The sequence below is a fragment of the Eptatretus burgeri genome, chromosome 12 (genome assembly GCF_056783735.1).
Source record: "Eptatretus burgeri isolate ZD-2024b chromosome 12, Ebu_testis_v1, whole genome shotgun sequence".
Lineage (NCBI taxonomy): Eukaryota > Metazoa > Chordata > Myxini > Myxiniformes > Myxinidae > Eptatretus > Eptatretus burgeri.
In genome coordinates, this window is record NC_140972.1 from 59,234,599 (window position 1) to 59,260,839 (window position 26,241).

Here is a 26,241-nt window from a genome sequence, read left to right on the forward strand (position 1 = left end):
AAAAGTTATTTTAATGAGGAACTACATGGTTAAAAGTAATCGGCTGTACTGAATTCACGAATAAAAACCACTCACTCGCACGTGACCAGTATTGGCCAATCAGGAGCGAAAATGCTCAATGGACGTGAGGTAAACCGATAATTTTTTTGTTTTTTAAAATCATTCATCGAGCGTACTTCGTTGTTTTATGAGCTTGTCGGTGTTCGAGAGGAACGAAATTGCGATTCCGTCCCGATTCCGCAGGTTTCACGTGAACGTCCCGTTTCCCCCCTCATGAAGCAGCCAATGGCAGCACGAGACGGGTTTTTCCCCCGCCGGCCAATCAGACAGCCGGGTTCGGTTACTGCTGCCCCCACGTGGCGTGGAGACGCAAAACCCTTGACTGGGCTTGCCGCGGATCCAGTGCGAAAGTGTGAAAACAGGGGAAGTCAGAGCAGGTGACGGGTTACCAAGTGAGTTTTTTTTTAAATTTCCCTCGTACGTTCCGAAATGGCTCGACGTGGTGAGACGGCGACGCGTCCACGCCGTGACAATCGGATCGCTCATCCGGCCTAGAACGCTAGTGCTGAGCTTGTTGCTCGGCCTGCACACATTTGCTGCCGAACAAGTCGCTGGATGGAAGCGGGCGACGTTTTTTTCCGGTCGGCTCGAACGTTCGACTTGACGTTTCCCACGCCCGGTCGGGGAGGTTCGATGTCACCAACGACTCGAATGGTAGTGCCGGTGCCGCACGGCCAAAACTTTCCAATTTGCTTTAAGGATCGCGTTGCAGGGCCACTGGGTGAGAGTTGGGAGCGAATGGATTGTTAACTCTTTCTTCGTGCCTCACGGGTCGCTTGACGATGATTTATAATCTCAGCGAACAGCTTGTGACGTCACAGGCTTTTGGTCCCGAAATATTTTGTCCCCTGCGAAGTAAACCGGGCTATCCCACATCCAGGGTCAAAAATTGCGTTGAGAGCGCGAACCTAATCTTTTACAGGTCAGTACACTTGGTGTTTTTTTTATATTTTTTATGGCGTTATCAGTTGAATTGGAACTTTTACTTAAAAACCTCCTATTCTCGGAACTTATACATCTGGATAGCCCGGTGTACTCCTCCTCTGCTGCTTGTTTAGCCGGTTTCTGTGGCATTTTTCTTGATTTCAATGCAGTGCCTTCAGAATCGGTCAGGGGAAGAAAGGAAATCGGGGGGGGGGGGGATTATGGCTGAGTATGACGTCAGTGAAACGAGCCATGTGGACACGAGTTGGTCCGATGGACCAAGTTTTCAATGGTCTTCACTGCATTGCCGCATACCTGCCTGCCATACCGCGTGAGCATTTCACCAAGCCCAGATGTGCTTGGGCCAGGGCATGGATTATTATTGACAAATGATACTACTATTATTATTATTATTATTATTGTTATTGTTAATGGTATTGGTATTAATTAACATATGTTTTGTTACAATGTTATTCTTTTAATTTATTTTGTAATTAGAATGCCATGCCGTGGAAACATCTATTAAGCTGCTCAATACACCTTCAACAAACATGCTGTGCATTTAAAACATGGGAATTCTTCCGGGTTATTTGAAAGTTAATTGGCCTAATCAATTCGTGATGTAATGATCATTTTGCTGTATGACACTTCACATCGGAAAGCTCCAGTGGAACTCCACAAAAATATGCCACACACAAACCTTGCCCATTCATTTTAGATGATCAAGGCTTGTGGAGGAGCGAGAGCAGAATGGAAAGGAGGAAATGCCAATAACTGCAGGAGTGACATCAAGGGGAGGGGGAGAAGGACACATGGGGGGTGAACCATGTTGACGGTGGTAGTTGGGCCTACATGGTGAATGCAGTCACCAACTGGAAGGGCACTCGGTAGAGCGCATACCTCCGCTACGTAATGCCTGATCCATGAGAACATATCCGGCCCAATCAGTACATTTTTGAGATATTGTGCTATCGATCGTTTTTGGCCCAATCTCTCAATGGTGAAGAATCACTTTCAAAATTGTAGTAATCGGATCCGGATCTTCACCAAAGTCTAATCAGTTCATCCTTGTCACACGCCCAACCTATCCAAATTTCATCCGGATCCATCCACAAGTTTTTGACATATCCTGCACACAGACAGACAGACAGACAGACAGAAAGGGGGTGAAAACATAACCTCTTTCACCTTCGGTGGTGGAGGTAATAAAAACCACTTCCAAGCCTTGATATTTGGTTACACTAAATATGTGAAATCTACCAAAAATTTGAGGTTGTCTTTTGAAAAGATTATTAAATCTCAGATGGCTGCAAGAAAATATGTTGAGTTTGGAAACTTGAATGCTACATGCCAGTAAGTTGAGGTTGCTTTCATAGGAGTCGGTATTTGTTCTTACCTCTAACTCTGTGATTTATCTTAAGATGTATAAGAGTAACAAAGGCAGAAGAAGATTATTGTCGTTGTGAACATTGCATATGCCTGCTGTTGGCTTAATGGTTAGGGTGGTGGGCTTGGGATCCTAGGATCCTACGATCCTGAGTTCAAATCCTGCTTAGCTGTTGAATTAATACCAGGTGGGGTTGACTGTGCTTGTCATCCTTCCGAGGTTGGCAAAATTAGTGCCAGCTTGCTGGAATCCTGCATCGGAGTGGCGACCCATCCAGGATTGTGCCCAGGAGACTGCTTGGGCAGCACCTACTCTCTGCAGAGTGTGGTCCCAATGGATGGACGGATGGAACATTGCTTACACACTGTATGACAGTGTGTGATTCTTTGTTGCCCAACACGGCATTCAACATTTTCGGTTGAAGTATTTGAAGAGCCGATTGTTTGTGAAATATTGTGATGTCCACAGAAAGGAGTGCTACCCTCCCCCCACCAATAGTGTATATGCATTGAGATTAATCGATTAACTGCGCTGCTGTAAGGTGCTGTCTGTCCCACCTTGGGAGGGTGGGTGTCATATTACATATGTGTAGCACTACCTGTCAATGTGTTGTTGATGAGTCCCATAAACCGAAGTAAATCTGTCCTCTTGACCCCACCCCCACCACCTTTCCCAATGTATGAAATCAAAACCATCCTCCTTCCCCGACTCAAACATCCCTTTCCATCCCGACTGAGTAGCTTGATCCCAATTGGCCCAGCGTGGAATTGGTGGAACTGATTTTGCCGTGCAGGAGGATAACGTCGTCCCACATTCTGTCCTGTGATCAGATATACTGGTGCAGGCCCGTAGGTGCGTGCCCGTAAGGTGCTTAAACGACGACTGGATTGGGGTCTTTTTTATCCCCCCCCCTCACCCCCTCCCTCTCCACCTCTCTCGCCATCTCCCCTCGTGTCAGTACCCTCTCTCGTGGGTGAGGCGTGCCAGTATGTGCAGCTTCATTCCTTCGCTCTCATAAACGACGACTGGATTGGGGCATTTTTTCAATTAGATCGGAGCAACCGTATCATAAATGGCCATAACTTGGGAAACACCTGGGAAACATACTCAGGTCCCCAGCGTCAATTGTGACGTCGTATCAAATGAAGAAGAAGAAGAAGAATTGTGACACCCCCTCTATCTTGCTCCCCCCCTAGTCTCGCCCCTCCTCTCTCCCTGCCCCTCTCTCGCCCCCACTCTCACACCCAAAATGATCGGACCAAATAGTCTTTATTGAGGCCTATCTCAGACCTGTCCGCCTCGTTCGGTCTTCAAGTCGAGTCGACCCGGGCCCCAGCGAGAGGCGAGCCGAATCCAGGCACCGGCGAGCGACCCTTGCGGTTCTCGTGGGGGGGGGGGGATGGTGTCTCTCGAGCGCTCGATCGTGCGGCGGAGGAGGAGGAGGAGGAGGAAGAAGATGACCAAGACCAGCCAGACAGACTCCCTCCTGCGAGGATCTTCTGCTCCTTTATATCCTCTCCGGCGCGCTCGCTCAGGCGTCATTCGTTCTCGGGCGGGGCTCGACCTTTTCCCCACTTGGCGCTCTGCCAAGCGAATCGGTGGGTGGGGGCATAACCTTTCCCCAAGTGAGCGGTGGAGAGTGCCGGGAGCAGAGGGTTTCTCGTCATTGTTTTATTCCGAGCTTGAGTGGTCCGCAGCTGTCATTGTAGTTCTTGTTGGTGGAAAAATGAAAGAAAAACCCTAACTATCAAAATAACTCCACAGTGCATGGACATTTATTTACCCATTAGACAAGGGGAAGGAAGCTATCTATAAAACACATACTTACCGAAATAACTGCACTATAGGACCTGTATGTTGAGTGCGATAAACTTCCAAATCCGCAACAGATTGACCTCACCAACGCCGCTGCTTTGCAGAATCGCACCGTCTCTTTCCCCCAATGGCTCGACAGGATAGGAGGCTTCGAGGCTGTTCCCACCCGATTCAGCCCAACAGTCGATGACTCGCGTCTTACTTCGTCACGCGGACAAATTCACAGCACGACAAGAATTGCTGCTGTATTTCGTCGTGTCCAGACGGAGCCAACCAGCCAGCGAGACCCTTCTACTTGATCGTATCCTTTCACCACTGTCCTCCTCATTATCCTTTCAGAACACCGATTCTATCTCAATCATGGTCCGTTCGCCACAAACAGCGCGACCGTGTTTCTCTCCTCCTGCCACGAGCAGCTTCCCCCATTCTCCTGCCGAGATGCGCTCTTCTTCCTCTTACTAACGTCACGCCCATTAATCATCCACTCCATGGGCGTGGTTCACCAGCTGTCACCCCTGGAGGCGGGCCTCCTGCCTGCTTGGACGGGCTCTGTAGTTGTTGTTTTAGGGACGTGATCCCCCTTTATCTGCGGTTTTGAAATACAAAAACATAGAGAAAAGGTCACGGGGTGGGGGGGCAATTACATACTGGGGGAATTGGCGTTAATCCCTGTCTAATTAACACAGCACCCCCTGTGTGGTGATAAGTAACACTTAAGCTCACTTTCCCTACTTCATTTACATCAAGACGTCGCCTACACGTCCACGGACCAAGCAACTCTATACAATCCTTTCTTTCTTATGAAATTCCTCCATCTACCCCACAAACATAACAAAATCTTATGCTGAATGTACAACACAACACCCACACAAACACACAAGTGCTTGGCCGATTATAGGCAATTTTGATTGCGATTTATTTTATATTTTATTTATTTTATAGGTGATTATAGCCAGTCCCAACTTGAGGCATTGTTTAGCAAACCAAGCAAAATGGCGAATTAAGTCCCCAGTGAGGTAACTGAGGATGTGCCTGATAAAGGAAATAATAATTAAATCAGGCCATGAATATCTTCAAAAAGGGGTGTTTCAATTAACCCACGCACCCAATTTTCACTCGTGCACTTCCTTGGAGTTCCCATGGTATGCATGCAAAGTTTCAGGCTGCGAGGCTTCATGGTTTTAGAGTTGTGGAGGGCACACACCACACACACGCTGACATTTATTAGTATAGATTATGGGCCCATCAGATTCATACCTGGAAGGATGACTTAGCAAGAAGGAGTGATGAGAATAGTTTGAGGGTTTACGGCTTCTTTATTGTCCACACAAGCTGAGGAGCTTGCACTACCTCATCAACATGGGTAAGGGCAATGGGGAAAAATTGGACTGTCCTCCTCTTAATACTGCACTTTTTAAACATGGTTGGTTGAACGGACTGGACTGGACTGAACTGCTTGTCGAGGTTGCCCCAGCACTTCTCTCTGTTCTGTGCCACCATCCTCAACGCAGGAAATACCCAGATAGCGAAGGTTCCCTGATGCAGCGCTCTCTCTCTGTCTCTCCTCTCTCTTCTCTCCCCTCTTCTTCTCCTCTCTTCTCCTCTCTTCTCTCCTTCCTCTCTTCGGTCCAAAAGCCTTCACTGCGATCGATACTCCAAAAAAACCCACACAAAGCCTACATGCTAAATAACGCATTCACATCTTTTTAAGGCCCCCGAGGGGGGCACGGTCTTCTGGGGCGGCAGAGTCTGAGTCCCTGCCCTCTTCAGCCTGACTGCTGGGAACAAAGGTCAAAGCCCCTCGTCTTTCTCTGAATGCGGCATGCCCATTGATCCAAATGACCCTTTGCGTGACATCATTAATTGTCTCGCGAGCTTGCTGCTGTTTTGAAGTTCTCATTCCTCCTTGCGACTGGCCATGCCATAAAGTTCGGCATTTAACATGTCACATCTGTCATTCCCCATTTGCAGCCCAATTGTCTTGGAAGGGCAGGGTTTGTGCTCTTGGTAGCCAGTGACCTTATTTACAAGGTACGATTAGTTTGAATCCCACCGCAAACTTACACCGATCGATTTCCATGTCTTCTGTGATGGTGTTTTGCTGCGGCACGGATTGATGCTAAATTGCGCCTTCCTTCACGGTTTTGTGGTTATGGATTGCGTCTGTTGTGCTGGTGGGGCTTAGTGAAGCCATTGTAGTGTAGATTGTGGTTCCTTGGTTAGAATGCAGTTGGTCTGATGTGCGAGCTTTGCGAAATGGCGTCTTTGGTGATAGTGTTTGGTTTGTTGGTCAGTCTTGTGGAATAGCAAAGTGGTTGTAATTGTGGTTGATGTTGTGGTTAAATGGTGATGCTGGTCCTTGGATGATGAGTGAGTTATCGTTTGAATCGCGAGCGAGCGTTGTGTTGTAAGCTTCAAAAATGAAAAATAATTGTATTCTGGAAATAAAGTCTGTATTCCTCCTTTAATGTTCCCATTGTGTGCTGCCTTTTTGGCTGCTGGTTGCATCATTGGTTTTGGGCACGGCTATGCCGCTGATGCAGTGCCCTTATTACCAGTATAATGGTGCTCATTTCGCCAAACTCGGAAGGATGACAGGCTGAGTCAACCCCATGGTGTTAATTCAGTGGCCAACGGGGCTCAAACTCAGGACCCGAGGATCCCAAGCCACCACCCTAACCACTAAGCCAACACCAGGCTGCTTTACTGTTGAGATGGTGGTGTCCGAAATTGTGCTTAATTGTCTCCGTGGTTAACTGACAGTTGGGTTTTGGCGGGCAAATTTAAATGGGTTTTAGCGGGATATTTAAGTGTGCTCTATGCTTGTAAGCGAGGCTTCGCTGTGGCGCCTTTGTGATGGTGACCCATGCACTCATGATGTTAACTTTTAAATGAGATGAATTGGAAAAAGTGGGGAAAACCTATCTAACCCTTCATTAGGCATTGTCCATTCGTAACCCAACAGACACAAGGGGAGGACCCCATTTGGAACATGTAATAATGGAATAACTGACTCGGGAACTGCTGTTTTGTGCCATTGCCTTGGTGTCTTGGTTCCCAGAATCATCACAATATTAAACGACTTCTCCAATGGATTTTTCTTTAGTTGTGGCACCATTCTCAAAATGGAATCGGGGGGGGGGGGATCTCTGTCCTGTTGAGGGTAAGAAATATTATTCATGAGTGCATTGGGGAGCATGCTCTGTAGCACATGATCGAAGCTTGCTTTGGCCTTGAAGAGGTGGGGCAGATGCAAGCAGGTATGTGCAGAGTCAGCGTCTCACCCCATTGTGCAGTGCAAACCCCATTGTGCAGTGCAAACACCATCGTGTGAAAAGCTCAATGCGGGTTTTCCCTACTCCACCAACTGCAATACAAACTAGAAGAGCACTCGGGAGAGCACATACCTCCGCCACGTAATGCCTGATCCACGAGAACATATCGGGCCCAATACATTTTTAAACAAGAAGGGCTCTCAGTAGAGCACATGACTCTGCCACGTAATGCCTGATCCACGAGAACATATTGGGCCCAATACGTTTTTGAAATGTGATTTATATTGTTGTGGGGCCGGGTATCGGTGGCGAGCACGACCGCTAGGGGGAGCAGTGGAGTCGGCTCCACTGAATTTAGGTCGTACCTTTCAGATAATTCCGAAAGGTCACGGGTCCCTTATCGGACCGAAGATCGCCAATAGGTGGACCACGTGGGATAGAGTCAATTGCCAATTTCAATATACCTAAATACCCACGTCATCCAAACTACCAGGGAAATTCACCCTCGGCAGGATCTGCATGATCCGGGCCGTTACCGAGCCGGATCCGAGTCGTACCCCGAACGGAGAGTACCAGAACCCTGCCGGCCAATTGCATGATTACGGCAACAATGAGGCCTCCTAATTCCCGTTCGCAGCGCGGCAAACCAATGATAGAAATGATAAAGAACGAGCTGGTACATTCAACAAGAGGGGAATTTATTAACAACAATAATTGGGGAGGGAAACACAGAGCAGAGTTATCACGAATAAAGAAAGGTATCAAATATACAAGCAATTCCTTAAACAGTTCTACTTAGCAGACAGGGCCCACGGACACACACACGCACACACAAATACCCAGAAAGAGATGGACCTTGAGGTCTTTATTGCCCCTCCAGCTCAGAGGGAAGAGAAGGTGCTGGCTACCTGGCCGTGTTCGCGCCGCTCGACGTCCGCACCTTCCCAGAGCACCAGTCGCCAAATAACGGACCAGGGCGGCCGAATCCAGAGGAGGCGAGACGAGGTCAGTGGCAAATCCACGGGGGTTTCCTGGTTGCCTGGAACCCCCCCCCCTTCCCAACAAAAAAATATTTACCATTACCATGGCAAACCCAGGGGTTCCCTGTCACCCAGGACTCCTCCCATGAAAGTGTGCCACAAAAAAAGTCCAGAAGCCTCAGAAAAAACTGAATCAATACAGTACCGAACTAGAGGGGGAGCACTCGGTGGAGTGCAAAACCTCCGCCGCCAATAGCGGCCATATTGGATTTTGGACCAAGTCCAAAATCTAGTGACATGATCCTTGGACCATAACTCATCCCCCCACCAAGTTTCGTCGAAATCCGTCAAAGAATTTTTCCGTAATACTGTTCACCAACAAACAAACAGAAAGGGGTGAAAACAGTAACCTCCGATCTTCGATGGCGGAGGTTAACTCGAGGGGGAGCACTCGGTAGAGTGCAAAACCTCGGCCGCCCATACTGCTAGGTCACTCAAGTGAACCTGATATCCCATTCATTCAATTTGACGTCAACAGTGCTCAGAGTTATAGTTTGCAACTTTCCCTTTTACTTTTAACTTTTACATACTCAAATTCATTCGTGATAACTAGATTCCGTGAGACAGAAATTGATTTTACGTGGGTATATCCACCTGAAGTTCCAAAATCAGCCGCAATTATAATTTTGGCATGTTTTTTGTTGGAAATCACTTATGTAGAAATGCAAAAAAAAATCGAAATTTTGTTGAAAAAAAAAGTTGCAAAATTTTTTTTTCTCTAACAATTTTTTTTGGGGGGGGGGGTTGGAAATCACTTAAAACATGTAGAAATGCAAAAAAAAATTCAAATATTTTTTCAAAATGGCCGCCATAGCGGCCATATTGGATTTTGGACCAAGTCCAAAATCTAATAGCATGATTCTTGGACCATACCTAATCCCCCCACCAAGTTTCGTCGAAATCCGTCGGAGTTTTTCCGTAATACTGTTCACAAACAAACAAACAAGCAGTCATAGACTGGTACTTACGAAATCGACAACTTGACCTCTGACCTTGTCTAATAAAAGCTGTCTCCAGAGAAGGTAGCGACACAAACCAGAAGTTTCTACGATGATTCTGAACCAAACCATCAAAAATCGTAACGTCGACCGAAGCAAAAATCTCCATTTCTCCACGCAATTATTTTATATTATTTTATCAAAGTCACCAAACCGTAATGTTCGGCCATCCACCAACAATCTTTACATAATCCAACGGCTTAGCGAGTCAGGCATGCGACGATAACCTTTATTGGGATAAAAAATGACTTTTAAACACCATCTTTATCGAAAACACCGTTAGCGCGCACACACAAAACCTTTACGTGATCAACGCCTCCTCTGCTCAAGTGCACTGCACCACGTGACGACCCGTGGCGCGGCGAGTGCAATATTTTTTTACACAATCTTAATACGTCTCCAAAACATCTGATTTTTACCAGAATTTCGACAATCAAGTTTTAAGCGTCCTAAGCGATCACAAAAAGCGAAGCAAAAATCTCCATTTCTCCACGCAATTATTTAATATTATTTTATCAAATTCACTAAACCATAATATTCGGCCATCCACCAACAATCTTTACACAATCCGACGGCTCAGCGAGTCAGGCATGCGACGATAACCTTTATTGGGATAAAAAATGACTTTTAAACACCATCTTTATCGAAAACACCGTCAGCGCGCACACGGAAAACCTTTACCTGACTCAACGACGCGTCTGCTCAAGCGCACTGCATCACGTGACGACCCGTGACGCGTCGAGTGAAATATTTTTTATACAATCTTAAAACGTCTCCAAAACATCCGATTTTTTAAACAGAATTTCGACAACCGAGTTTTAAGCGTCCTAAGCGATCGCAAAAACCGAAGACAAAATTAAAATCGAAGTTAAAACGAACTCGTAACGTCGAGCGAAGCAAAAATACTCCATTTCTCCACATGGAATTATGTTTGACCTCACTGTGACCTTGACCTTTGACCGATTTTTGACCAAAATGTAATCAGCGCTAGTCATCACCCTCCTGAACCATGTGGTGTAATTTGACATTGGTAGCTTCTTCCGTTCTCGAGTTATCCTGCCTACAAACAAACACACAGAGGACGGAAGTCATCAATATACTTACGAAATCTTTAGATTTCGTAAGTAACAAACAGAAAGGGGTGAAAACAATAACCTCCGATCTTCGATGGCGGAGGTTAACTGGAGGGGGAGCACTCGGTAGAGTGCAAAACCTCCGCCGCCAATACTGCGAGGTCACTCAAGTGAACCTGATATCCTAGTCATTCAATTTGACGTCAACAGTGCTCACAGAGTTATAGTTTGCAACTTTCCCTTTTACTTTTAACTTTTACAGTCTCAATTCATTTGTCATAACTAGATTCCTTGAGACAGAAATTAATTTTACGTGGGTATATCCACCTGAAGTTCCAAAATCAGCCGTAATTATAATTTTGGCATGTTTTTTTTTTGTTGGAAATCACTTATAACATGTAGAAATGCAAAAAAAATCGAAATTTTGTCGAAAAATAAGTTGCAAAAAAAAATTTTTTTTCTCTAACAATTTTTTTTTTTGGGGGGGGGGGGGGGGTTGGAAATCACTTAAAACATGTGGAAATGCAAAAAAAAAAATTCAAATATTTTTTCGAAATGGCCGCCATAGCGGCCATATTGGATTTTGGACCAAGTCCAAAATCTAATGGCATGATCCTTGGACCATACCTAATCCCCCACCAAGTTTCGTCGAAATCCGTCGAGTTTTTCCGTAATACTTTTCACAAACAAACAAACAAACAGAAAGGGGTGAAAACAGTAACCTCCGATCTTCGATGGCGGAGGTTAATACACAATAAACCACTAACAAACAGCTCACAGTAACAAAAAACAAGATTTCAGTTTATGATCAGTCTGATAAGCAATGCATGTTAAAGACAGCCCTGGCATGTCTTTAAACAAAAGAGCTGGCTGTCAGATCTTTAATTAGCACACAGGAATCGGGGTCATATGACTTAGATTTTCTGTTATTTGGAAACTCCCCCCTACCCAATTCCTCTATTTGCCCCTGGAGGTGATCTCCCGTGATGAGATGGTCAACTGCTTGTCGTAATGCGCCAGACGAGACGCCTCGGATGCGCGCGATGCGATCAGCCGCAGACCCAGACAGAAGTGTGCTCGAGCAGACGGGACGCACTCATCAATTAATTCCGTTGCTTCCTCGGGGTAGGTCCGCTCCCCCGTCGCCTGCTCTCATTGGGTGGATGGCGTGTCGCGGCTCCGCCTTCTTGCAAAGGACCGCCCCGGTTCTGGTCCGCACATCGCCCATTGAGCGGAAAATGACGCATACCCTTATTTGGCGTGTACCCAGAGCGAAACGCTTCGTGACCATATTCGGTGCGAAATCCACACCGCCTGGGATATGGAATTCCGCCCATGCACACGCCCGCATGCTGACGAGCGCTCGAAGAATGCCGCGAGCAGAATGTTGTTGTAAAAGCGAAGATGGGTGTTGTTGGTGATGTAAAAATCCTACCGATAAAATAATTGCGCAGCGCACATACACTTAATCACCCATTAAACATTGGATGGGACCCTACCTAGAAACACATACTTAACGATATCTATAGGACCTGGCTGTTATGTGCAGTAAGCTTCCAAATTCGTAACAATACTGTATATCGTTTTTGGCCCCATCTCTCAATGGTGAAGAATCACTTTCTAACAATTAAATAATTCTCATATCCACATCCGGATTCAGATCTTCACCAAAATCGAATCAATTTCTCATGGTCACACGCAACCTGTCCACCAAGTTTCATCTGAATCCGTCCACAACTTTTTTGAGATATCGTGCTATATATTCGTTAAGCCCGATCTCTCACTGGTGAAGAATCGCTTAAAAAAATTATCGGATCCAGATTCAGATCTTCACCAAAATTGAATAAATTCTTCCTTGTCACACACACCCAATTTGTCCATCAAGTTTCGTCCGAATCCGTCCACATTTTTTATGAGATATCGTGCCACACTGTATGTCATTTTTGACCCAATCTCTCAATGGTGAAGAATAACTTTTAAAAATTCTAGTTGCCGGATCCGGAGCTTCACCAAAATCTAATCAGTTCGTCCTTGTCGCACACCCAACTTTCCCACAAACTTTCATCCGGATCCTTCCCCAACCTTTTGAGATATCCTGCACACAGACAAACAGACAGAAAGAGAGGGGTGAAAACATAACCTCCTTCAACTTCGGTGGCGGAGGTAATAACTTGGTATAAAAAACGCACATGATCACTGGCTATGTAGCACAAACAGGGATTCCTTCAGCTCCTTGTTTTGTGCTCGTTCCTGGCCCTGGTGGTCCACTTCCACATAACACCCTTTTTCTGGCCAACAATTGAAAAAAGAGAGCTGTCAACAGCTACTGATTGTAAAGAGATAAAACAGCAAGCCCTCTGTATTGTATGCCGTTGCTCTTGTGAATTTCCAGATTCCACTGCTTTAAGGCCCATATTTCTTGTGCCACTGCTTTCGTGACATTCCAATATCATTGGTTCCTGGTTGCCCTAGTGCAGCAGAGGGGACGTGCAGGTGGTTATCCTGGAACTCTTTTCTAACCGCTGCCTTTGCGGCCGGGCAAGCAAGAAGCGCTTGCTATTCAGTGGAAAGCCCAAGTCGAGGCAAAATCTTATGTCCTGTCTGTAAGATTCCCAAAATTGTAAGCACAAAAGACTTGGAATGAAGACACTTTTATGCACTTGTTATTCAATACATTGAATTGCAAAACTTACAGTGCCTATAGAAAGTCTATACCCCCTTCCAAAATTTTCACCCTTTGTTGCCATGTAGCCTGGTGGTTCAAACCAGTGGTTCAAAATCCACAAATCACATTACATCAGACTTTTTCCACCTTTGTTTATGCATCGTGACCCACAACTTCCAAATTAAAATACAAATTCTGCAAATTTCAGAATATTAATTAAAAATACAAAACTAGAATATCTTGGTTGGATAAGTGTCCACCCCACTGTGTTAAAACTTGGTGGAAGCACTTTTGACAGCAATTACAGCTGTGAGTCTGTTGAGATAGGTCTCTACCAACTTTGCACACCTTGATTGGATAATATTTGCCCATTCTTCTGCACAAAACTGTTCAAGCTCAGTGAAGTTGCGTGGGGAGCGTTGATGGACAGCAATCTTCAAGTCATGCCACAGATTTTTGATAGGATTTAGGTTGGGGCTCTGACTGGGCCACTCAAGTACATTTATCTTTTTGTTCCTTAGCCACTTCAGTGTCGCTTTGGCTGTTGTCATGCTTGGTTGTTCGGGTCATTGTCATGCTGAAAGGTGAACTTTCCTCCCAATTTCAGCTTTCTTGCAGAGAGCAACAGGTTTTCCTCAAGGATTTTTAATTATTTTGCTCCATCCATTTTCCCTTATATCCTTAAAAGTGCCCCAGTCCCTGCTGATGAGAAACATCCCCAAAACATGATGCTGCTACCACCATGCTTCACAGTGGGGATGGTGTTCTTTGGATGATTTGCTGTGTTGGGCTTGTGACAAATATAACATTTTGCATTTAGGCCAAGAAGTTTAATCTTGGTTTTGTCAGACCACAAAACTTTTTGCCACATGGTTTCATCATCTCCGGAGTGTTTTTTTTTTTACATAACTCAAGGTGGGCTTATTTTGAGTAATGGCTTCCTTCTTGCCACCCTCCCGTACAGACTGGACTTGTGGAGTGCTTGGGATATTGTTGTCACGTGCACATACTGTCGTGGCCAAAAATATTGGCACCCTTGCACTTTTTTCAAACAATGCACCATTTCTTCCAGAAAATTGTTGAAATTTAAAAATATTTTTGTATCCACAAGTGTATTTCTTTGGTTTGTAGTGGAACAAAACAAAAAAAGCTGAAAAACTTATTAAATTTTAGCTTATTCCACACAGAAATCCTAAAAAGGCTCGGACAATATTATTGGCATCTTTTTAGAAGTTGTAAGAAATAATAGGATTTCAAGCAGGTGATTCACCTTTACTTTGGAATTGAATTCACCTGTGGTAAGTTGCAGGTGCTTGCAATATAAAAATCAGTCATTCAACCAATTTGAATAGAGAAAAGGAGTCATTCTGCTGTTTTGTGTCACTGTGTGCACTGCAATGAGCATGGAGAAAAGGAAAAAAACCCAGAGAATTGTCTGAGGAGGTCAGACACATGGACAATCTCAAGGCTACAAGTCAATCTCTGGAGACCTTGATGTTCCTGTGTCCACCATATGCAATGTTGTCAGGAAGTTTAAGGCCCATGGCACTGCAGCCAACCTCCCTGTACGTGGCCTCAAGAGAAAACTTCATCGAACATTGCAGCAAAGGATTGTTTGAATAGTGGAAAAAGCACCTCGATCAACTGCCAACAGATTCAATCTGACCTACAGACACAAGGTACGACAGTTTAAACTCACACCATCCGTCGCCAACTCAATGAAAGGGGGTTCCATGGTAGGAGACCCAGGAGGGAGAACCCCACTGCTGAGAGAGGACATAAGAAAGCTCAACGAGAGTTTGCCATAACACACCTGAACAAGCCAAAATCCTTCTGGGAGAATGTCCTGTGGACAGATGAGACCAAATTAGAGCTTTTTGGTGAAGCACATAATCTCTGTTTACAGAAAACAAAATGAAGCATTCAAAGAAAAGAACACCTTCTCTACGGTCAAACATGGATGACGTTCAGTGATGTTTTGGGGTTGCTGTGCTGCCTCTGGCATTGAGTGCCTTGAATGTGTGCACGGCATCATGAAATCAGGAGATCGCCAAGGCATTTTGGAGCGCAATGTTTAACCCAGTGTTAGAAAGCTCGGTCTCCATCGGAGGTCATGGGTCTTGCAGCAGAACAATGACCCCAAACACACTTCAAAAAACACCCAGGAATGGTTCAAGACAAAATGCTGGACTGTTCTGAAGTGGCCAGCAATGAGTCTAGATTTAAATCTCATTGAACACCTGTGGAGAGATCTGAAAACAGCAGTTGGAAGAAGGCACCCTTCAAATCTGGGAGAACTGGAGCAGTTTACACAAGAAGAGTGGGCCAAACTGCAGTAAGGAGGTGTGGGAAGCTCATTCCTGGCTTTAGGAAGCGCTTGACTGCAGTTATTTTGTGCAAAGGCTGTGCTCCCAAATATTACGTCGAGGGTGTCAATAATTTTGTTCATGCCATTTATTTATTTTTATGATTTCATAGGATATATTCAGTTCTGAATCAAAAACAAAGGTCCTGTAATATTAACAGTGAAATAAAGAATTATGGAGACCAAATACTTTTCTCAGTTTCAACTTATTTTTGGACAAAATTGTGAGTTATTTGAAAAGTGTAAGGGTGCCAATATTTTTGGCCATGACTGGTGACCAGTCTTTGCCATAAAGGCCTGTAGCTCTTTCAAAGTTGCATTGTCCTATTGGTGGACTCTCAGTCTCCTCCTTGCTTGGTCATCCAGTTTGGAGGGAAGGTCTGATCTCGGCAGGGTCATGGTGGTACTGTACACGTTCCATTTCTTAATGATTGTCTTGACTGTGCTCCAAGAGATATTCAAGGCCTTTGAAATATTTTTTATACCCATCCCCTGATCTGTGCCTTTCCACAACTTTATCCCGGAGGTCTTTTGAAAGCTCTTTGGTGCTCATGGTTGAGTCTTTGCTGTGAAATGTACTATCCAGCAGAGGAAACCTTCAGGAACAGCTGATTTTATTCTGAAACTAAAAAGGCACTCGGTAAAGCGCATACCTCCGCCACGTAATGCCTGACCCACGAGAACATAATCGGGCCCAATACATTTTTGAAATACCATGCTATACAGTCCGATATCATTGTTGGCCCTATCAATGGTGAAGAATCAGGCCTGTCGGAGCAAAGTGGGAGCCACCCTGTTCCAATGCTTGTATTTAAATAACAGTAAATAAACACAAATATGAGTAAACTAGCCTTCTTGAAACCCTCACAGTCAGTTAGAGCATTGAAAAATCTATTTAAAAAATGTATACTTTAATGACCGTCAGATGTCAGGATCCTAAGATTCATGTACGTTAAATGCTATCAGCTGAAAAAGCAGTCATATTTCCAGTTTCATTTTTAGATTTTCAGATGTTGTTTAATTTATCTGATATTCGTCATTGGAACTTGGTTTTGAAAAGTTTATTTCAACAGAAAGAGTGAACTTGCCTTTCCAGAACATGTTACAGTTTGGAAATCAATCAAAAATTGGCTGAGTGGCATGTGATAGAGTGAAATTTATCCGAGTTTCACTTTGAATGCCTATTCAGGGATGAAAAAAATAAAAGTGCCTGTGCTATTCTGTGAAGTGTGCTGAAAGTGGCTGAGATGAGGCTCATTTTACCAACCATAATCGTATTATCTAATTTTACAAACATTATAGACATATTTTGATTAAATACCGCTCACTGACCACGCGTTGCAAAGTTTCAAATTTGTCCGCCATTACGCGACAATCAATATTATACACAATACAATTTTACCTGAATCATTGAATTTGAAATCTCTTACACCAAATGATATATTTCTGTCATGACCAATTTGCAGGAAAAATACAGGTTTGCCTCAATCTCCCTCAACAGTTAAAGGGAGATTTTTTTTCTTGTCCGCCATTACATGACGATTATGGAATTCTGGAATTATTGCTGAAATATTGAGGTGAGTGAATGTTTTAAGTATTTGGACATTAAAATTGATGAATCAGACAGACTTCACAAGTCTCAGCAATAATGCTCAAATATTTATCTGACAACCATTTGGAGGGAAGAAAATTTAATTTTTCATTCATGTCCAACGAGAAATATGAAAATTTGCCAAAATTTGATACTATCGTGTCGCGACATCCTGGCCTAACAAGTGGAACGGATTGTCATAGTAAGTGTCCATGATATTTAAATGTTTATCAGTCTGGTTCCTTTCCTGAGTTGTGTTTGTCTGAATTGATAAACTGTTTTTGCCTTGTGTTCCATATATGCTCCAGTTTATGGAATAGTTAATGATTTGATAATTTCATGAAGTTCATTTTTGATAATTTTTGGAACGAAGTGGCTCCCACTTCGCTGCGACAGGCCATCACTTAAAAAAATAAATAATTGTCGTATCCAGATATGGATTCGGATCTTCACCAGAAATGAATTGATTCATCCTTGTCACACACTGAACCTGTCAACAAAATTTCATCCAGATCAAAATTTCTTCCATCTTCCACTCTTCCCCTCCTCTTCCTCTCCCCCTCCCCTCCCCTCCTCTCTCTCCTCCCCTCCTCTCTCTCCTCTCCTCTCTCTCCTCCCCTCCTCTCTCCCCTCCTCTCCCTCTCCCACTCCCCCTCCCCTCCCCTCCTCCCCCTTTTACCTCCCCTCCTTTCCCTCTCCCTCTACCCTCCCTCCTTCCACCCCCTCCCCTCTTCCACCCTCCCCTCTTCCATCCCCTCCCCTCTTCCATCCTCCCCTATCCCCCATCTCCTCTTTCTTATCCACCTCTTTCTTCTCCTCCTTTCTTCTCCTCCTTTCTTCTCCTCCTCTTTCTTCTCCTCCTCTTTCTTCTCCTCCTCTTTCTTCTCCTCCTCTACCTCCTCTTTCTTCGCCTCCTCTTCCTCCTCTTTCTTCGCCTCCTCTTCCTCCTCTTTCTTCGCCTACTCTTCCTCCTCTTTCTTCCCCTACTCTTCCTCCTCTTTCTTCGCCTACTCTTCCTCCTCTTTCTTCGCCTACTCTTCCTCCTCTTTCTTCGCCTACTCTTCCTCCTCTTTCTTCGCCTACTCTTCCTCCTCTTTCTTCGCCTCCTCTACCTCCTCTCTTTCTTCGCCTCCTCTTCCTCCTCTCTCTTTCTTCTCCTCTCTCTTTCTTCTCCCTCTCTTTCTTCTCCTCTCTCTTTCTTCTCCTCCTCTTTCTTCTCCTCCTCTTTCTTCTCCTCCTCCTTCTTCTCCTCTCTCTTTCTTCTCCTCTCTCTTTCTTCTCCTCTCTCTTTCTTCTCCTCTCTCTTTTTTCTCCTCTTTCTTCTTCTCCTCTCTCTTTCTTCTCCTCTTTCTTTCTTCTCCTCTCTCTTTCTTCTCCCCTCTCTTTCTTCTCCCCTCTCTTTTCCCTCCCCTCTCTTTATCCTCCCCTCTCTTTCTCCTCCCCTCTCTTTCTCCTCCCCTCTCTTTATCCTCCCCTCTCTTTATCCTCCCCTCTCTTTATCCTCCCCTCTCTTTATCCTCCCCTCTCTTTATCCTCCCTTCTCTTTATCCTCCCTTCTCTTTATCCTCCCTTCTCTTTATCCTCCCCTCTCTTTATCCTCCCCTCTCTTTATCCTCCCCTCTCTTTATCCTCCCTCTCTTTATCCTCCCCTCTCTTTATCCTCCCCTCTCTTTATCCTCCCCTCTCTTTATCCTCCCCTCTCTTTATCCTCCCCTCTCTTTATCCTCCCCTCTCTTTATCCTCCCCTCTCTTTATCCTCCCCTCTCTTTATCCTCCCCTCTCTTTATCCTCCCCTCTCTTTATCCTCCCCTCTCTTTATCCTCCCCTCTTTTTCTCCTCCTCTCTTTCTCCTCCTCTCTTTCTCCTCTTCCACTCTCACCTCGCATCCTCTCTCCACTTCAAAATAGAGATGGATCTTTTTGACTTATATCAAATTGAGCTCACCGATAATGTCCACCTCTTTGGATTAGGTAACCACAGAGTGATCATAATAATTATGGTAACGGTATTTAACAATAATGATAGCACGTCAAGCATGAGATGGCCGGTTTTGTAATCGCTTCCGTGTTCCTTCATTTATTTAACATTGAGCTTCAGTGTGTTTGTCCAGGTCCTTACGTTTTTTACCATCTGAGCTTTTGGCATCAAATCTTCAACAAACCCTTAATATGAGCATATGGAGAACACAAATGAACAAAATATACACTCGCTAATACAACCTGTTGCTTTGCTGATGGGGATAATAAAGGGGAGGGTTGGTGGGGGGGGGTAGAGGAGAAGGAGGAGGAGGCAGGTGTGGGGTGAGAGAGGGGAGGGGAGGCAGAGAGGATGAAGAATGGGGAGCTAGAGGGGAGGTGGGGAGAGCGACACCTCACCAAACGTTGCTATTCACTGTGGGAGGGAGGGCTGCATGAGAGAGAGAAGAGAAGAGACAGATTGAGAAAGACAGGTGAGGTGTGGGACGAGAGTGCTGCATTTTATGAGGGGGGAATGAGTCGGGGACAGAGTGAGAGAGGAGGGGGAAAAATACACAGGTGAGGGGTAGAGGTGGAGTTAGCAAAGAGAATGATATGTGACGCTTAATGACCGAACACAAAAAAATAAGTGTCAGAACAGCTGTACACACAACAACACAACAGAGTTTGCAAAGTAATCCGCTGACACATCTGCAAAAACTTTGATATTCCAGTTCCAGAAAAATTGTGGGAAAATGAACCAAAAGCATTGACTGAAAACATTGAAGAACCGCTCACGTTGGACCTAATGATCCCATCGGCCGTGAACATTGAAAATGAAGCATTGTGACCAGATATCACACTTAGGTGCAAAAAAGAAAAAGAGAAGAAGGCCTTGCTAATTGAGGTGTTAAAGCAGTGATTTTGGACTAATGATGCAGAAATCAAGAAAATGACCAAATACCAAGATCTGAAGCTGAAGAATGCCAAATGCCAGTGATGACAAAGAACCTCACAGAGGTGTTAAAAAACCATCCCTAGGAATTTTATTAGAAACAAACCACTTGGAAGCCGTCCTCGGTAATGACCCTAAAGAGAGCCCTTGGCACAAAACTTTGAAAAAAAGAAAACTTCACAGCTTGGTCAGTGAATCGTGACCCCTTTCTGAAATGAAGGTGGATACTTTGAGCCCTCCCTGGGAGGACTCCATTTCACATTCTGAAACCCGCATATGTAGATACAAATCACGCACACGCACACACACGCACACGCACACACACACACGCACACACACACACACACACACACACACACACACACACACACACACACACACACACACACACACACACACACACACACACACACACACACACACACTTTGAGACCTGGCAGTAAACAGAGTTCTTTGAAAGAGGAATTCAAGTGGGAAATTAGCAAAATTCAGATGAAAAATATATCAAAACACAGAACACAAAATGTCAATCTATGCTTTGTGCCTTCGTAACCACATCACCGGCAAACACGTGGTCGGATGGACCTTATTGTTTTAATATATGTATCGATGTCAAAGTGAGGGGTGGATTATATTAGGAGATCGCACAAAATGTTAAACAAAGTGATATCCTGTAAAAATATAATTGCACATTTTCAGTGGATGAGACACTTCCCGAGGCACCAACCGCACGGCACCACAGGGCCCAACACGAGGAAATGTGCGTCTGTCTAATCGATGTCCCCTTGAGAGCACTGATACTTTTGCAGAAACTAAAAGCCAATCAGCTTGGAGTGTTTGCCAAGTGGCTTAAGCACTCAAGCAAGCACTTGTTAAACGGCTGGCTTGGCACACGATTAGCAACAAATTAAACATACACCTCCCGGAGACGCCCGAAATGCCATGCGACGAACGCTGACGTCTCCGGGCGTTTATAAGCATTGCAATGTACCCAGCGATTTGTAGCTATGATGAACAGGCATTTGATAATATGAGTGAGGAAAGTGGAAACAGCAACATTATCTTTAAAGAATCATTGTGGCCTGTTCCAAGTCAAGACATGGTTGAGCAGGTCAAAAAACATGGCAGCTTCAGACCCCCAGAGAGGTTACCCAGGAAACGCCTTCAGACCCCAGAAAGCGAGGTGGCGAGGATCGCCTGATGAAGGATATAATTAAATAAGGCCATTAATTATCTTCAAAAGGGGTGTTTTAATTAACCCAAACATCCAATTTTCACTCTTGCACTTTCTTGGGGTTTTCTTAGTATGCATGCAAAGTTTCAGGCTGCTCGGTTTTATAGTTATGGAGGACACACACACACACACACACACACACACACACACACACACACACACACACACACACACACACACACACACACACACACACACACACACACACACACACACACACACCCTTTTATTAGTATATATTGTTGCGGCCACGGGTACCGAGACACCAGCTCAGGGGGATTAATCCACAGTTGTCCTCGGAAGAGCCGGACCTGGGGCCACCGCTCACAATTAACGTTGTGGTACGGTGGGTTGTTTTAAAACCACGAACGCCACCCAGTTAACCACGAATTCCAGTGTCCACCATCTAATTATGCCGTTTAACTAGAGGTGACGTGGTTACCTGAGAGGGGAGTGCGCCCTCGGCAAAGCACCAATGTTATCTCGATTACATTTTAATGAGGGCGGCCGAGCATTTTAACCGCTGGTACGTGCCGATTATTTTTGGTCAAATCTGTGGTAATTACCTCCCAGTCTATCTAGGTTCGGACAATGCTGGATCAATGGAAGGAAAGGACAAACACGGACAGGTTGGATGTTGACAAATGATTTATTCGTGATAAAATAAACTAGCGATACCCGTGCACATGCACGGGATAGCAGTACAACATAGCTGGTAGCAGACGACAGACCGTGCACGGGGAATGACAAAAAATACGCATTGTGCAAAATGCAAGTGGTACTATGGAATTCCAAGACTTCCCAAACATTGTCGGCATGTCCGCTAAGTGCCACAGCAATTTCATAGGGATCGTATGACGGCGAGCCGAGTTTTTAGTGTGCAAGCTTGGTATTATAATAGAGAATAAATAAAAAGAACTTTATTTTCTGAGGTAAATAAATGAATGAATTCCAAAGCAATTGAAATAAATAATTACTCAGGCAAAATCAAAATGCCAGGAAAGAGACAGTGAGCAGATGCTAATTGGGGGTTGACTTACAGCTAAACACAGACATGGGTACCCAACAGATCATTTAGGGGGAAAATCGTCTCGCTCACCAGAGAGTAGTTGTCCGTGAAGTGAAAACGTCCTGAAATGTGTGCGTGCGTGTCACGTCCATCGCAAGCACCCAGCCTTGCCGTGCACCCTCTCGCGAACAGCCTTAAACGCCAGTCGAGGTCTGGGAGGGCACCGAGATCGTCTGTCGTGGGTTTAGACCCTGGTGCTGCGACACGGGCAGCTCCTCACACTTCACGAAACTAGTGATGTCCAGTGACCCACACGGTCCGTCGGTGACTGACCCGCGCCTCACACGTTGGTGACCGACCCATGCCTCACTCGTTGTCGGCACTGCTCACACGCTCGCTTGCTCAAGCACTGGGAAGGACGAATTGTCTCGTTGGCGCTGGTCAGATACCCAAACGCGCACCACACGCTCGCTTGCTCACTTGCGGGCTTGCATGCTTCCTCGCTTGCACACTTCTTCTCTGGCTCACTTCTTCCCTCGCGCGCTTGAAATCTCGCTTTCTTTTTGGCTCGCTTGCCCTCTCGCTTTCTTCTCCTTAGAACGGACCTCAAATTCGTTTTTACCCCTCAGCCCGAATTGGCTAAGGGGTATTGTCGTCATAGACGTTGTCCGGGCGGGCGTCCGTCTGTCTGTCAACTTTTGGTTTCCGTCAATTTCGAGGAGAACGCCTTGTCCGATTAAATCCATTTTTGCTGCATGTGTTGGGGTTGAGTAGAGGAAGGTTCCTTTCGAAAATGGGCATGCTGCGATTTTCAATATGGCCACCATCTTGAAATTGGTTTGCGTCAAGGGGCTGAGGGGTTACGCCCGCTTTGCGGTGCTATTTTTATACATGCGGCCCGTCTCGGCGGGCGCAGAGTCCCTGAAAGCTCACCCCACCCCACTTGCGTTCTGAAACCCGCATATGTAGATTCTAAAACCCGCATATACGTTACCGTGACATCCCGTGCGCTCCAAAAAAATGCGGGCGTCAGCGCTCGCAAAATAAATATGTGCATAAACGTTGCTGAGGAAAAATATGGGTGGGCACCAGCGCTCGCGAAATAAATGTGTGTAAACGTGTTTGGCGTAAAGAAAAAAAGTTTCCCATAAGAGGGGGGACCTATTCTTTCCCCTTCTCAACGCATCACATTTAAAATCCCATTAGACATGGGGATGGGGCTAATCTGAACATGCATTTAAGGAAATAACTGAGGACCTGGATGTGTGGATGCATTAATCAGACCGGATTCTGAAATCCGCAACACTATATATTAGTTGCTGTTTTCATCAAGTTTATTTATAATACAAAGCTGGCGGGCTTTGGGTTTTGGTATACTTTCGAGTCTACATGTTGTAGATCGCCGCCCGGATAAGTCCAAGTCAACGGGTCCTTGTACAAGAACCGAAATACGCCAATGGGCAGATCACGTGGGTTAGGGTCGATTGCCAATCTTCAATGTACCTAAATACCCACGTGATCCAACTACCGGGATATTCCACCCTCGACGGAACAAACAGCCGAGGAAAGCCTGTCCCGTGCGCGATTCCGAGTGGCTTCATCGCTGAGAACCGTCGGTCCAAATGTCCCCCTTTTACGGCAAACCAACGGCTTTCTAACTACCAATACACGAAATGCTCAGTCAATGAAAGAATCGACGCGACGAGCTGAAAACATTTAACAATTGGGGTATTTATTAATAATAATGGGGAACTAGGGAAGCACGTAAGAGCAGAACTATTCCGACTATACGAAATGCAACGCAAAGATTTACAGCACACAAAGCACTTAACAATTTCCTACTTATTAGACGGGCCCACGGACACATGTACGTACGCACACACACCCAAGAAATGGTGGCTGAGGCCTTTAATAACGAGCTCCAGCTCGGAGGACAGGTGAGCTGAAACCCAGAGCCTATCTCGAACCTCTCCACCTCGTGTGGTCTTCAAGTTGTTCGGACCTCGACTCCAGCGAGAGCGAGCTGGATCCAATCGCCGTGAGCCGCAATCCTTCTCGAGCGCCCGCGAATCCTCCCGCGCTTCTCAACACGTGCTGGTTAAACGAGGCGCCGATCCTTCCCGTAGATGCGTCGCTTCCCCGAGGAACCACCTCCAAGAAGAGGTCGATGAGTCGCACAAAGCCGGGAACCAAAATGGAGAACAAAGAGCTCCACGAACCAAGAAGAAGAAGAAGAAGCCACCACTCGCAGCTCGAGCTGAGTGACCAGCTCAACTCTCTTCCAAACAAGGCAGCTCTCCAAAAAGCTTTCAAAAGCCTCCAACCCTAACCAGAGTCAAGCAGGACCCGAAGGTCTGCTGAACTACCACTTCTGCAGAAGCAAAAAGCTTCTGAAGGCCTCAACCCTAACCCGAGTCAAACAGGACTCGACGGCCTGCTGAACGACGCAGCAGAAAGCCTTCACAAAGCCTCTCCTACTTCCAGCCCGAACAAAGAAAGGATCTCCTCTTATCCTTCTCCGCCCCCCTCCCCCACGCTCGGCGTGACTCATGCCCTCATGATCCATCCCCCGCTCAACCACGGGTGGGAGGGAGTTGTTGACATCATGAATCACGGGACGGCAGGGTTCTTCTTCCTCTTCGCAGAAGAGGGGGAGGGACGTCTCCATTGTTTCATTCCCTAACTATTAAATCTATCCGCAGTGCATCTCATCGATTTCTAAACATTTAAACAATGGAAGGTGAGCTATCTAGGGAATAAGCACTTATCGACATAGCTGACTAAAGGAACCTGTATGTTGTGTGCAATCGAATTCCAAATTCGTAACAATACTTTTCAAACATTGGACCGTCTTGCACCTCTCCAGAAGTTGGTTTAAATAACCCACACACTTCTTGAACTTCGTGACTTCCAAACCTTATGAACAACTATGAAACTTGTGGTTTGAAGGATTTTTCTTTTTTTTTAAATTATTTTATAACCTAAGCATTGGCGTCTGGGGAGGGGGTTGGGGTGGCGGGAGTGAGGCGAGCGGATAGAGGGTAAGGGGATCCTCCTGTATACTCCCCTCTGTCCAAAGTGTCAAGAACTCATCAATCTTAACATTACTCCAAACATATCGACTCTCTTCACTGTTGTCCACTATTTTTTCAGTCCTCCAGTAGTTGAGTAACACCATGGGGTTAGCTGGTGTACCTGGAAAGTTAATGGCGTCTGTTGCTTCAGAGTTTAGACTTCAGAGCCTAGGTGGATGATCATTGTGTGCATGACTTGCTGGCCATGTTTAATGTGTGTCTATATCCATGTGGAAGGCGTGGTTTTAGGGAAGGAGATGGAGTGGGAGGCGGTTTGACCCGAACACTGTCAGTAAGAATCGTTATAAACACTATGCAAATGAGGTATCGGTAAATTAATTCGTAAATTCCTTTGTGAAAAGTTTCTAAACGTGGAATAACAAACATCGGTAGCTTAAAGATCTTTACTGTACCCTTATTTTGTAGAATTATCACGTTCACAGTTTTCTAGCTTCATGGCACTATTCTCTTGTTTTTTAAGCATTTCATGAATAATTCTGCCATTCTCCTCTAACCGCTTCCCTTTCACATGATTTTAAAACACCTTCTCTGTAACCTCGCCTGGTCTACAGACTGAATATTTTTCATTGCTCCCCAAAATAAATGTATTTTCTTTCTTTTCTGAAGCCACACACACAATTTCGATGAAACTTGACCACAACCTTTATCACCCGTGATGTACCAAGGTTTGTTCATGACATTGAAAAAAAAATCCACAGGTATTTACTGTCTTCTCCATTATATATTTTGTGGGTCATCCATACCTTCCAGTGGATGCCTGGTTATCTTATCCAGCCACGACCAAGTTAATATCTCTGTTA

At 45.3% G+C, this 26,241-nt stretch overlaps 1 protein-coding gene across 3 annotated transcripts in view; it reads left to right on the forward strand.

Moving 5' to 3' along the window:
* Window positions 1-298: 298 nt before the first annotated feature.
* LOC147015707 (zinc finger and BTB domain-containing protein 39-like) overlaps window positions 299-26,241 on the forward strand; it is a 46,172-nt gene continuing 20,229 nt past the window's right edge. The window contains exon 1 of one of the 3 annotated variants that reach the window (XM_085848126.1): window positions 299-452. The gene's annotated coding sequence lies outside the window, so the exon portion shown is untranslated. The other 2 variants (XM_085848128.1, XM_085848127.1) reach the window with 2 other exon arrangements.